This window comes from Mustela lutreola, chromosome 2 (assembly GCF_030435805.1).
Source record: "Mustela lutreola isolate mMusLut2 chromosome 2, mMusLut2.pri, whole genome shotgun sequence".
Lineage (NCBI taxonomy): Eukaryota > Metazoa > Chordata > Mammalia > Carnivora > Mustelidae > Mustela > Mustela lutreola.
Window position 1 is genome coordinate 9,586,008 of NC_081291.1, and position 14,764 is coordinate 9,600,771.

The following is a 14,764-nucleotide window of genomic DNA, read 5'->3' on the forward strand; positions in this document are numbered from 1 at the left end:
CACATCAATGGAAGGTAGACAGGGCTTTCAGGCAAACTTGGGAGGTCAGAGAAAACAGTGGGTGAGAGATTCAAGCTTTGCCCAAAAGAAGACCCCTTTCTCAAATGTGTCCTGGAGGCACCACAGCTATTTGGATGACTTTCTTTTTTTTAATGGAGTTGAGAATTAATGGGGCACCTGGATGGCTCAATCAGTTAGGCATCCAACTCTTGATCTCAGCTCAAGTCTTGATCTTAGGGTTGTGAGTTCAAACCATGCCCTGGGCTCCCCCACCCTGGGCATGGAATCTACTTTAAAAAAAAAAAAAATGGAATTGAGAGTTGTGAATGAGAATTGCCATGTTTTTCCCATGGCAGCACTGTTCTGGGTTAAATTGTGTACCCCCTGGCAAAAAGAAAAATATTGGAGTCCTAACCTCCCTGCACCTCAGAATGGAATCTTAATTTGGAAATAGCGTTGGTACAGATGTAATTAGTAAAGGTTGGATGAAGTCATACTGGACTAGGGTGGGTTCCCATTCCAATAGGACTAGTGTCCTTAGGAAAAGGGGAGATTTGGACCCACACACTCAAGGAGAAAGCCACATGAAGATGAAGGCAGAGATTGGGATCCTGCTTCTACAAGCCAAGGAATGGCAAAGATCTCCCACAATCACCAAAAGTTAGGAAAGAGACATGGGACAAATCCCTCCTACCCCAAATTTGGTTTTCCTAAGTCTGACTGCCAAGGAACTGTTTAGCCTTCGAGTTTGTGGTATTTATTACAGTATCCTGAGGTAACAAACAAACACAAACACCCAAGGAATGGAAAGTATGTTTGCCAAGGGCTATCTAGAAACTGGAAGAGTTTTGAACAATTGGAATCACTGTCAAGTTACCTCTCAAAACATAGACCCTCAGGGACATTTGGATGACTCAGTCAGCTGAGCTTCCGACTCTTGATTTTGGCTGTGGTGGTGGTCTTGGGGTTGTGGGGTTGAGCCCTGCATCAGGCTCTGTACTCAGCATAGAGTCTTCTTGGGATTCTCCTCTCTCCTTCTGCCCCTCCCACTGCTTGCAGTCTCTCTCTCTCTCTCTCTCAAATAAATAAATCTGTAAAAAAAGGAAAAAAGAAACACCTTATTGTTTACTGAGCACTTAAATTTGGTATTTCACCTAAAATTCTGGCTGCCAAATATTACCTCACTGCATTATACACACATGTTACACCAACATGTGTAGGAATTCCCATAATGTTCTTTTTTTTTTTAAAGATTTTTATTTATCTATTTGATAGACAGAGAGATCACAAGTAGGCAGAGAGGCAGGCGGGGGGGGGGGGAAGCAGGCTGCCTGCTGAGCAGAGAGCCCGATGTGGGGCTTGATCCCAGGACCCTGAGATCATGACCTGAGCTGAAGGCAGAGGCTTAAACCACTGAGCCACCCAGGCGCCCCAAATTCCCATAATGTTCTAAAGGAACTTTTCGTCTTTGTGTTCTCTCGAGTTGTCCATGGTTTTCTTTCTTTTGGAGGTAGTGGTAGTGGGGTGCCTGAGTGGCTTAGTTAGTTGAGCATCCCACTCTTGATCTCAGCTCAGGTCATGATCTCAGGTGGTGAGATCGAGCCCCCAGCTTGGACTCCATGCTGGGTGTAGAGCCTACTTTAAAAAAAAAGAAAAAAAAAAGCTTCATACCATTTTTTTTGGTGGGGAGGCAGAAAGACAGGGCAAGAGAATCTTAAGCAGTCTCCACACTTAGGGTAGAGTCCAACCCTCGTCTTGCTCTCATAACCTGATATCATGACCTGAGCTGAGATCAAGAGTCTGACAATTAACGGACTGAACCACGCAGGTGCCCCGAGTTGGCCAGGGTTTTCTTTTCTTCTTCTTCTTTTTTTTTTTTTTTTTAAGATTATTTATTTATTTATTTATTTATTTGACAGAGAGCAGTGCGGAGAGAAAGAGAAGGAGAGAGTACAAGAAGGGTGAGTGGCAGGCAGAGGGAGAGGGAGAAGCAGGTTTCGGGCTGAGCAGGGAACCCTAGGCAGGGATCAGTTCCAGAACCCTGAGATCCTGACCTGAGCCGAAGGCAGGAAGCAGACGCTCAACCTACTGAACCACTCAGGCGCCTCAGCCATGGTTTTCAAATGCTGGTTTTTTTACTTAGCTAATGGTAAATCATTGTGGGTTTAGCTTGTTATTGTCAATGTAATTTGTTGTGGGGTGTTTGGCAAATCCTACAGGGCTTAATAACACTTATTTGCATCAGCATTATGTTTGGTCTATAATTTTTCAATAAGTAGACTTTAAGTCATGTATGCATTGAGTGAAAATAGGAATCATCTACCCTTGTATTGCTAAAGCAGATGTACCCACAATTCCTCAACTTTTAGGATGACACTCCATTTTTCCATCCAGTTGTTTTCCACTGGAAGGTGGGAACAGGTGGGGTCTTCATTCCCCCCTAATTGTATTGGGGACCAAAACAACATTAGTGCTAATGGCTCAGTGGACTTTATACATACCAGTGGGAATTTTCTGGAAAGTTTATGTGGTAGAGCAGTGAAGTATATATTTGAAAAACTGGTCTTAAATTGTGGAAGGACTGAAAGCTTGATCTACACAGCAGTTGGCAAACTACTGTAAGGACCAGATAATAAACCATTTTGGGTTGTTTTTTTTTTTTTTTTTTTTTTTTTCAGGCTGTCCCATCTCCATTGCAACTCTGGTGCTGTAACACTGAAACAGCCCCACATTGTAGGTAGGTGAGTGGGTGTGGCCAACAAAACTTTAATCACAAACACGGGCAGTCAGCAAATCTGGCTGGTGGGCCACAGTTTGCCAACCCCTGGTTTCAGAGTCTGGACTTCCTTGTGTTGAACCCCTGAGAATGTTGCAAGTGTGAATTTCAGATCCCGAAGTAGATACTTAAGTGAAGATGGTAATTTATTTTTTTTTTTTGTAACAATTTTATTGCTGGTTCAAACCCCCATTCCGTGGGGTGGTGGAAACTTCATTTGATTTGGGTGCATCTAATCAAAGACCCAGGAGGGTCAAGTAGGAAAAACAGAGGAAAAGCAACACTTAGAGTTCACTGCAAATTTTTTGAAAATTTAGGAAAAATGTGACGTCCACTGGTTCAAGAAGCATAACCGATCCCAAGCGGGATAAAACAAATAAATGAAAACCTAGATGCATCTTGGTGAAACTGTAAACACCAAAGACAGAGAGATCATTACAACAGCCAGAGAGAAAGTACACATCATCTCCGAACGAAGGCAGGTCAGCGTTATGAACAGACTTTCCAACAGCAGTGATGAAAGGCAGATTACAGTGAAATGTAATCTTGACAGCTTTGGAGGAAAAGCCAGTCCCCTCCTCAAAGACCCTTGGCAGCTTGGGGGCCATGAGCACCGAGAAGACCATCAGGAAGGATCACGGGGCCCTGTTGTCCAAAAGAGCAGGGTGCCCATGGAAAACAGGAGAGAAGGTAACAAGATGCCTGCCATTGGGATGGTAAGAGCAGCAAACCTGTTGTGAGCAAACTTTTGCCTGGACACAAATGAAACAGTCCCTCAGAATTCTGCAACACAGTGTGGAAGAGTGGTGAGGTCCAAGGGCAGAGAATAAAAGAGTAGTTGAAATTCAAGCATTCATGTTAATGTGGCCTCATCTGTATTCGTAGGTGAGCTGGGACTGACCCACTTGCTTCTAGGGTCTGCTAGGTGAGCAATGAGCTCTGAATTTTTTAAAACAAACTTTGACTCATGTTCAGCACTAAATCCATTTCCCTAAGATACAGTCTAATGCACAGATTGTAAGTGATGTGTTATTGAGCATGGAAACAAGATATAGAAGCTAAGAGACCCAGGAAAACAATGGTTCAAATAAGAAAGAAATTTCATTCTCTCTTACTTAGGACTCCAGACATGAGCAGGAGGTCTGACACAGGCAAAGTTTCACTGTACAAGATCACCAAGGGACCAGTTCCTTCTACCTCATAGCTCTGTCATCTCTAGAGTCTGTCTTTATCCACATGCCCAGCCTGGCCTATCCCCATGCCCTTGTTCCAGCTGTCATGGGGTAGGGGTGTGGAGAAAAAGTGGAGGACAAGCATTTCCTCTTCTGGAAGCAACACAGAAATTTATGTATTGCTTCTACTATATTCTATTGCTGCTAGGACCTTGATCACATGGTCCTTATGTAGTTGCAAGAGAAGCTGCATAACCACGTCCTCTACCAAAATTCAAGTGAGTCCTATTACCAAAAGTATGAAGTGGGGAGGGATTCCTGGGGTGGATGGCAAATCCTGCCATGGAGGGCAGAGGCAAGCATGCGGTGACTTACTTACAATTGTTCGCACTAATAGTAAAATCATACCGGCTAATGTTTGCATATGATATGTCAGGCACTATTCTAAGTATTTTATTTGCTTTAACCCATTCAATCCTATTATTGTTAGTTACTAGTATTAATCTCATTTTGTAAAAGAGAAAATTAAGATCTAGAAAGGCTAAGTGATGTAACCAGTGACACACAGCCAGGAAGTACAGCTGGAGTTTTAAAACTTTGGCTGAAAATCTTAAGAAAATCCATTTTCAAAAAGGTAACTTTGCATTCACCTGCAAAGCAATTATGTGGAGGGATGCTAAGGGTATTCCTCAAACTATGGACAAGAAAGCTCACAAAGCAGCTGACTGGAATTTAGTACAAAGAAGGCACTCTGCTCTTGAACATAGAACAAAAGCCTTCTTGCTTCATCTCTAAAGGCAAACGCTTTGAGAGAACATAGTCTGTTTGCCCATGAGATACATTCAGAGCAATTTCAATCTCAGGGTTTAATCCTCCTGCCAAATATGGGTTTTGTTACTAACCCCCTTGGTTAGAAATCTTCAGGACCCAGAAAACATTCCTTTTGGGTCTCTAACACACAGATGCTAAAAGCAAATGTCTGTCCCTTGGGAACCTTGGCACAGAAAAATCTGACAATGGCTCTCTTTGCCACCAAGCTACTTTGGGAATTAAGATCATTAAAGGCTAATAGCAGCTGTTAGGTACTTAGCAAATGTAGCTAATCAGCCTCCCACACATGGGGAAGTGTTCTAAATTCACCACTGCTGCTAAATCCCATGGTGACAGCGATATTATCCGTCTCCCTCCTGACCAATTACAAAGAACAGGATAACCACCTTAGCCAAACAGCAGAGGCAGTGATATGTCGCACCTGTGATCTACCACAGTCTGTGTAGCCAGGTTGCAAGTTGAGAGTGTCTCTGGACTGAGAAATATCACAGTAAAAGTGATGTGTAACAGAGGCTGAAATTCATTGAGGTTTATCATGCTCCAGAGTCTATCCAGGAAGTTCAGATTCAGTAATCCAGGACAGAGGTGGAGATTTGCAGTTCTAGAAGGTTCTCAGGTGTTGCTGATGTTGCTAAGCCACAAAACACACTTTACCGAGCAAGGATTTCAACCAGTTCATGCCCCTGCCTCTCCCCAAGAATTAGGAGCTAAGTGTCCAGATGCCCGAATTCTAGTCTGAGATCTCACACATGACAATAATTGTTTCCTAAAAAATGTTCCTCTTTCTGTGCCATACCCCTTTTCTGGAAATTAGTTGGATTCATATATTCAGGGTTTTTTTTTAATAGGCAGATTCTTTTTCAAGGATTAGATTTCTCCCAGGAAGGTGCCACACTTCCAAAGAACAGTAACCATAAAATTGTGATATATGATACCACTTTCCAGGGGACTGTGACAGCTGTCTCACCCTCTGTCTTATTCTTACTCTCTAACCCAAAATAATATTCATTGAGGCTTTATAAAAAAGTTGACACAAGTCATTCTGTGCTCATTTCAACAAGAAACATTGGCTACATAAAAGTAGAAACATTCTCAGCCTGGAGGGATATTATAATCAATAGCAAAACCATTTCAGCACCCCCAAACACTTAGAAAATGTATCCCTGTTGCAAACCCAACTCCAGCCTGAAAAATCAGCACATTCCAATAGTAAGCCAAATTCATTTCACAGAGGAGAAATACAAATGGTCAATAGGTGTAGGAAGAGATTTTATATTACTGGCAAATAATTGAAGTTTAAACAAGGTGCCATTCTTCACCTGGAAAATAGGCAAAAACCAAAAAAGAATATTAACACCCAGTGCTGTTATTGGTGAGAAGAAATGAGCACTCTAATTTACCATGAGGGAGAGTGTACTTTAGGAATCATGTGTTTGTAGGTGACAGGATCCTGATTCAAAATAGCTTTATCATAAAGGGAAGCAGCAGGGGGATGTATCAGTTGGTGACTCTGGGAAGGCCAAAGTTAAATCCAGCTTCAAGAATTACTAGAGCCAGAGCTGCCAAAGATGTCATTAGAACTCATACTATCTCTCACATCCATTGTCCATTGGGTAAGGAATTCCCTCCTTCCCATAACCTAACCATGACTGCCAAGGTAGATGGGATTGCACTTCTAGAAATGCAATACATCCACACCCTTTTCATGTGACCATACAGTGCCCTTCCACTGTGGGTGGAGTGTATTTCCCCAACTCACTGATGCTAGGTTTGATCAGATGACTTGCTTTGGCCAATGGATCTTAGCAGATGTGAACAAAGCTTTTAAATGTTCCTGTATGATTTAATTTGGCTCTTGCACGCCATTCTTTTGTTAGGAAAAGAGCACGGCCTAGGGAGTTGCTTCCCCTTTATCTTGGGGCACAGAGTTAACAGACATGAGAAAAGTAAACCCAGTCCTCAACTTGGCACCAGCTAAACCCAGACAATCCACAGCCTGAAGCAAAATGACCCAGCCTGTTCAAGGTTTTTGCCCATTTTGTTTTCATGTATTTGTCTTACTGGTTTGTGGGAGTTCTTTATATACTCTGAATATGAGTCCTTTGAGAATATGCCATCTAGATTATCTTCTTCAATTCCATGACTTGACTTTATGTTCTCTCAATGGGCTCTTTTGATGAAGAAAATTTCTTAATCCTTTTTTTAAAGATTTTATTTATTTACTTGAGAGAGATAGAGTGAATGAGGGGAAGGGCAGATGGAGAAAAAGAAGCAGGCTCTCCACTAAGAGAGCCCTATGCAGGGCTTGATCCCAGGACCCTGAGATCATGACCTGAGCTGAAGGCAGATACTTAACCAATTGAGCCACCCAGGTGCCCCAGAAAATTTCTTAATCTTGATGAAGTCTAACTTTGTCAATATTTTACAGTTCATGTATTTGGGGTTTAATTCAGCTTCTTATTCAAGCAAAACCATATGCTTTGTCATTGAAATTCACAAAGTATATTCAAATTTTAGTTCACTTTAATTAGCAAAATTTCAAAAACTTTAGGAGCATTTATTAATTTTTGCCTGCAAATGCAGAAGAAAGACATGTTCTGTTATTATTTTCGGTAATGAAAGACAATATGAGCCTACAAATCATTTTGATGTTGCCTTCCTAAAAGATTTTGGAAGGCAATTTGGGTCACATGCAGCTTTTGCCTTTTTCATTGCCTTCAGAAACCAAATCATCACATAAGGTGCAACCCCACTGTAAGAAAAACCATAGGGGCTCCTGGGTGGCTCAATCAGCTAACTGTCTGCCTTTGGTGCAGGTCATGATCCCAGAATATTGGGATCAAGTCTTGAACTGGACTCCCTGGTTAGCAGGGTGTCTGCTTCTCCCTCTCCCTCTGCCCTCCCCCTGCTCATGCTCTCTTGCTCTCACTTTCTCTATCATTTTCACTATCATTCCCCAAACAACCCATGTGCTCCTCTACATTTCCCAATACCCTGTAAATTTTTTAAAAGATTTTATTGAGAGCAAGAGCACGCATGCGGAAGGAGGGGCAGAGGGAGAGAATCTCAAGCAGACACCGCATTCAGCAGGGAGCCTGCCTTAGGACTTGATCCCACAACCTTGAGATCATGATCTGAACCAAAATCAAGAGTCAGACACTTAACCAACTGAGCTAACCAGTTGCCCCCTACCCCTTGCATTTTTATTAGGATCCGATGGCTTGTTTCAAGCAAAGAACTGTGAGCAGCAATGATTCATGCTGTTTCCAGACTGAGGTGGTTAAGAACCAGGGTCTCTCCTCTGTCCAACAACTTCAGAAACCATGTCTTTCCATTTGGTGCTGATAAAAGGTGGAAGATGGGCTGCCCAACCTATCTCAGAGTGCATGTGAGTGATAAACAAACCTTTGTTGTGTAAAGCCCCTGAGATTTCAGGAATTGCGTACAGTAGCAGCTGACATTGCTAAATCTGACCCAAGGAACTCCCACTAATAGAAACTAACCAAATCTCTGCATGTGAAATTCATTTCCAAGCAGTTTCTGTGTCCTCAACTCAGTACTCAGGTTACCTTTGGCGATGTTCTGCATCACTAATTTCTTAGGTCAGATATTCCCAGAAGCAGAACTGGAGACAAGAACTCAAGTGCAAGTGATTTATTAAGAAGTGCTCGGAGCACCTGAGTGGCACAGTCAGTTAAGTGCCAACTCCTGATTTAGGTTCAGGTCATAATCTCAGATTCCTGAGATCAAGCCCCGCATCAGGTTCTGAGCTGGGTGTGGAGCCTGCTTAAGACTCTCTCTCTCCCTCTCCCTCTGCCCTTTCCTCTGCAGCTGCACCTCCTGCAGAAAGAAAGAAAGAAAGAAAGAGAGAGAGAGAGAGAGAAAGGAAGGAAGGAAGAAAAGAAAGCACTCCCAGGTAACTAATAAGGGTTTGGGGCATCAGGACAGGCAAAGGGAGGAAGCCACACAAATACGCAATGCCAAGTGCAGTTCTGACTTCAGACTGATCCAACAGAGAGCTCTAGGGCATAAATTATGCCTCAGGCAAGTGAGCTTGGCTTTGGAAACCTGTATTCATCTGTTAGGGCTGCTATAACAAAGTACCAGGGACTGGGGGGATTAAACAACAGAAATGTATTTTCTCACAGTTCCAGAGACTGGAAGTCCATGATCAAGGTGCCAGGAGGGTGGAAGCCTAGCAAGGGCTCCCATCTTGGGTTGTGCATGGTTGCTTTCCCACTGTGTGCTCACATGACCTTTCCTTGGTGCATGCATGAAGAGAGCTCTAGTTTCTCTTTCTCTTCTTAGAAGGACACTGACCCTATCTGACCAGGGCCTCACCCTTAATACCTCATTTAATCTTAATTGTCTCATAAAGTTTCTATCTCCAGATATAGTCCCATTGGGGATAGAGCTTCAACACGTGAATTTTGCAGGGACACAAACAGTCTGTAACAGCCTCCTAAATCCAATAGCAATTGGCCATCTAGGATGCGGGGGCAAGGTAAAATAAACTCCCAGGCACTTCTGGCCCTCAGATTGGCTCCAGTGCCCATAAGGGACCCTCTGAAGGTCACAGGTGTGAACAGATAGCAGGTAAGCTTGAAGAAGCTGGGGGATGGGCACACAGAGCTGGGGTCAAGTACTTCCTGATACTTTGGTGTTGTATCAGTGAGAAACAGCTTATGAATCTCTTTTAACAGGGGAAGTAAATTTTTGAAAGATTTTATTTATTTATTTGTTTATTTATTTGAGAGAGAGAGAAAGAATCAGCACAAGCAGGCAGAGGGAGAAGAAACAGACACCGTACTGAGCAGGAAGCCTGAGTCAGGGCTCTATCCCATGTCCCTGAGATCATGACCTGAGCCAAAAGCTGATGCCTAACTGACTGAGCCACCCAGGTGCCCCTGAGGGAAATAAATTTTAATTGTGTATTTGCAGATTTCTGTCACTCCATACCAGGCTGCAGAAGTCTTCTGCTAGAGTCAAAAATTTCCACAGAGTTAGTCTCTGATCTCTCACAGTGTGGCCATTGGACCAAAAGAGTTCTCAGATTTTTCACAAAATCCATAACGATAACCATAGAGCTTTGACTTACCTTCATTCAGATGGTCCCCAAATACTGCCAGCACCTGGTTGATCTCCCAGATTGTTCCCCTGCTTGATTTCTGAGAGTGAGCAAAAACGCGAGAAAGTTCTGCCCAAAGCCCAGTTAAGCATTTGTCTTAATAGCATTCGCCTTGAAAGCCAGCCAACTTCTGTACAATAAGAAAGAATCCATTTTCTGCTTCTATTTCTTGACCATCCCCCATGAAGAAGCAATGATTCAGGTCTTGGGCTCTGTGGAAGTCAGTGGTTGGGACAGAGGCAATGAGACTCCTATCAGCAGACTGGCAGTCTCTGACAATGGTGTGTGCCTACAGAGAGGCTGTGACTCAGGAGGGCAGGCAGTACTCCATTATCCCCCAGAGCAGCCATGCCAGGTGTGGTGCCAAGAACTGCAGTTGCTTCTGAGCTGGAAGAAAATCAATGGTTTTCTTCCAGTTGAAGTTGTGTTTAGCAAAAAAAATTGTTCAGACTCTTACAGATATTGACAGCTTTGTCATTTTCCAAGTAGGGTCAGAAGAAGGAAATTCTTGGATGGTGTCAGTGGGCACATAATGGGTGTGCATTTGCTCTTTGCACCAGAAAAGTCTGCAGTGCTATCTGGCTGCATGCTAAGGGGAAACAAAGGAGCTGCCAAATCCTCCTCAACCCACTTCAGAATATAAACAGAACGGTGAGCAATTCTGAGCTGATAACAAATGCAGTTCTTTGGTTTTCTTTCCCCGTTTCAAGTCACAAATCAACTCAACCATTTCTAGGACACATGGCTTTACTGGGGATTCTGTTCCAGGAGCTAGAGGAGACATCAAAACAAAGTCTTGTGCAGGGGCAGTACCAACTCTCTGTAAGGTGTTTGCCTTTCCAAATTGTGCTTTCTTCACACACACACACACACACACACACACACACACACACAAACACACACACACACACCGAAGTTCAGGTTGGATAGACTTAACATATTCAGTCTATTTTGAGAGTGTCTTCAACTTCAGAAGTTCAACCCTGAGACAGGATTTGAGGATAAGTCAAGTGTTTAAGAAGCAGTCCCTGGGAAGCATTACTAGAAAACAGGGAAGTAGGATGGAGAGAGAGAAGGCATATAGTAAAGGATGTGTTGGTATCCTACTTACTACTAGCAGGTAACTAGGGTTTAATCCCTCTGGGGAAGTCTGGGAGCCAGTGTAGAACATGCCCCTGAGAGTATGGCCCCCTGAGGAGCGAGGAACTGGAGTATTGACCCACCACCTTCTGTCAGTCATTACTAAAAGTCTTCTCTCAGGGGACTTTGGTTCCCCAGCATTTCCAACTGCCACAGTGTGGGCAAAACAGACTCTGGCTGCAAGAGAAGCTCCCAGGGAAAGAAAGGTCACTGTTCACTCGATTCCCCACATCCTCACCATCCCTAACAAATCTCTCACATAGCTTATCTCATCCTGACCTCCACATCTTGGATGTTTCAGATTCACAAGGGAAACCATTTGTCAAATACTCCACTGACTCCACATAAGCAAAAATCATCCTTCTGATGCCCTAAAACACAGCTGTTACAGCAACTATTATTACCTTAATTAACACAGAAGGTTATCTATTGGAGGTCACTTCCCAAAATGTTAACTGCAAAACCATAATCCTGGGTCATGATTCAAAGACCAGGAAGCTGGACCAAAACTTCTCTTGAAACTCCCAAAGTTAGGCCCTGGGCATTGGAATTCTGCTAGGAAATAAAAATGGAAAGCCAAGATATCTCCAGTCATCCATAGCAGTACTAACAGCCGAAGCCGTGAAAAGATGGCCTCCAACTCACCATACTTTCCAAACCTAGTGGGCTTCCAGTTGGTTGGACATGATTTGCCTCCAGCATTCTACCTGCAAGGGATTCTTTGAAGTGCCATGTTTTGCTGCCCAGCCTCTGCATTACAAGAAAACAGATCAGGACATTGGGATGGATGCTGGGTGCGAATCCACCTACACTGAACACTAGCAAAAAGCTTTAGGACACTTTCTGTTTTTTGACATTTTCCAACATGCCACTGACTTCTTTATAAACAAAAGTAGATAACCCATAGTCCTAATGACAGGTGTCTTAGTCTGAATGTCCTCAAGAGCAGCCCTAGAGATAAATACTTCAGTGCAAGTAGTTTACTGGGGAGCGATGCCAGGAAGCTGGGTAAAGAAGCGGTGAAGCAAGATAGAGAAGGGAAGTCAATAAAAGGTGTGATGATGGGCATGGTATTGGTTAGCTATTGTTGTATAAAAAATTTACCCCAAACCTAGCAATTTAAAACAGCACACTTCAGGGTCACCCGGGTGGCTCAGTTGGTTAAGCATCTGACTCTTGGTTTTGGCTCAGGACATGATCTCAGGGTCATGGGATTGAGCCCTACATTGGGCTCCATGCTCAGCTCAGAGTCTGCTTGGGATTCTCTCTCCCCCTCCCTCTACCCCCACTCTCTCTCTCTAAAATAAATAAACAAAATCTTTTTTAAAAATAATAAAACAGCACACTTTGTTGTCCAACAGTTTCTGAAGGTCACAAATCCAGGGATGTCTTGAGTGGACCCTCTGTGGCAGGGACTCTAACAGGCTGCCAAGATGTCAGCCAGCACCCCAGTCTCAACCAAAGCCTTGATTGACAAAGGATCCACTTCTAAGATCATAAGGTTGTTGGCCAGATTTGGTTCTTTGCAGGCTGTTAGACTTGGGATTTCAGTTCCTTCCCAGTGGTTGACTAACATGGTCCTTCGTTCTTTGCCACACAGCTATCCCCACATAGTGAATATTTCACCAAAGCCAGCAAGAGAGAACCTGCTAGCGAAGGGACTATCTATGGACCATAACCAGGGAACTGACATACCATCATATTTGCCACAGTCTGTTGATTAGAAACCAATACAACCACCCTGTAGGGCAAGGGATGACATGAGATGTGAGTACCAGGAAGCAAGCACCATTAGGGACCATCTTAGAGTCTATGAGTCCCGGGCACTTTCTCCCTCTTAGCAAGGAGGACTCAATCCCACCAGGATGCTCTGAGAGATGCCCCCAGGGCTGTCCCACTGAGATGTAAGGAACATCTTTCCATCAGCACTGGTCCCACATTGTTTGAGGGCCACTCTGGGGGTATTCATTTTACAGCCCTTCTGACTTGCCTACTCTTTAAGTCATTTGAGCTGTTACAACAAATTGCCATAAACTGGGTGGCTTGAAAACAAGAGAAGTTTGTCTCTCAAAGTTCTGGAGTCTGGAAGTCCAAGCTCAGAATGCCAGCATGGTCAGGTTCGGTGACAGCCTCTTCCAGGTTGCAGACAGCTGACTCCCTGTTCTGTCTTCACATGGACTAACACAGTCAGAGAGCTGAAGGGAGTTGTTGGTATAAAGAGGGGCTGTTGGTGCCAAAGAAAGAGGTCGCTGGGGGTCCTTTCATAAGGGTACTGATTCCATTAGAAAGGGCTCTACCCTCAAGACCTAATTCCACCCCAGTGGTCTCACCTCCAAATGCCATCCCACTGGGGACTAGGATTTCAACATATGAACTTTGGAGGGACACAAACATTCAGACTGTCATATCCACACAGACTGAGAACCAGTGCCTTAATGTCCACACCCCAAACCCCAGAACCTGTGAATATGACCTCATTTGAAAAAAGGACCTTTCAGGATGTAATTGAGGATCTCAGGATGAGATCATCCTGGATTTTGGGTGAACCCTAAAAGCAGTGATTGACATCCTCCTAAGAAGAGGAGGTAACACACAGAGAGATAGGTACAGAGAAGAAACCCATGTGATGACAGGGGCAGAGGCTGGAATGATATGGCCACAAGCCAAGAAATGCCAAGGATTTGGGGGAATCACGAAGAGCCAGGACAGAGGCATGGGATGAGCTCTCCCTCAGAGCATCCAGAAAGAACCAATATTGCTAACACCTTCATTTTGGACTGCTGACCTCCAGAACTTAGAGATTTCTGTTTATAAAGCCACTGCTTGCAGTCGATTTTTACAGTAGCCCTAGGAAGCCAGTCCAGAGGGCCGAAGGCAGTTGTTGGTGTAGAAGGGAATGGCTTGCACGTGAATTCCAAGGCGGTCCAAGGTGGGAGGAGAACCCATGACATCTGCTGGAGCAAGATATGATTTTTTTGGATTTGGGGGAAGGGTTGTCTGTTTTTAATCTCTGTAAAACTGTTGTAAATGCAACAAAGAAATCACAAAGGTGACAGCATCTCATTCCCTCTGGAGAGGGACCCCTTTTCCCTTTCATCGGGGGATAGTGGGAGTGGGGGTGGGGGCAGGAAATTCTCCTCTGAGAGTAGTCTTTGCATAAGAGCTGTTCCAACACCAGTGGCCCCTCCTGGGGCAGACAAGAGATCCATGCTTGACCAACCCCTGTTCCTGTTCCTTGCTTTGGCTCCAGGGTGAGTGGCCCACAGTCACTTGGGGATGTCTGAAAGGGTAGCACGTGTCGAGAGCTGTCTTCTGTGTGACCTTGGCTCTGAATCCTCTCGCTGGCCCCCAAGGAGGAAGGCTCATCAAACATAGACATGCTGAGAATAAACTTCCTATAAACTTTTTATCCAGCCTGAATGGGCACAGGCATCCTGTGATAATACATAAGTGACCAGGAGAAGGGATGCACTGGACCCTGGCTGGGAGCTCCCTAACCACTCCTCAGGGTGTCCAGTGGTAGCTGAGTACTAACAGAAAGAAGGGGAACTCAGAGCAGAGCTGTGCTCCCAGTCCTGAGGAAACCCACTGTGCCCAACTCCTATATCAGGGGCTGTTGTCTCCAGGCAACTAGGAAACTTGGGAGAAACTTCTAGATGCTGATATTGACACCACTTCTCAGCCCTTTCCTCTCAAAGTGGATTCTAAATTCCTGGA

The 14,764-nt window shown here is 44.1% G+C and overlaps 1 long non-coding RNA gene across 1 annotated transcript in view; it reads right to left on the reverse strand.

Annotated features, from left to right (window-relative positions):
- Positions 1-749: 749 nt before the first annotated feature.
- LOC131823609 (uncharacterized) overlaps positions 750-14,764 on the reverse strand; it is a 42,604-nt gene continuing 28,589 nt past the window's right edge. Inside the window, exon 4 of the long non-coding RNA XR_009350610.1 lies at positions 750-1,091. This is a non-coding gene — a long non-coding RNA (uncharacterized LOC131823609). The remainder of the gene's footprint in view (positions 1,092-14,764) is intronic.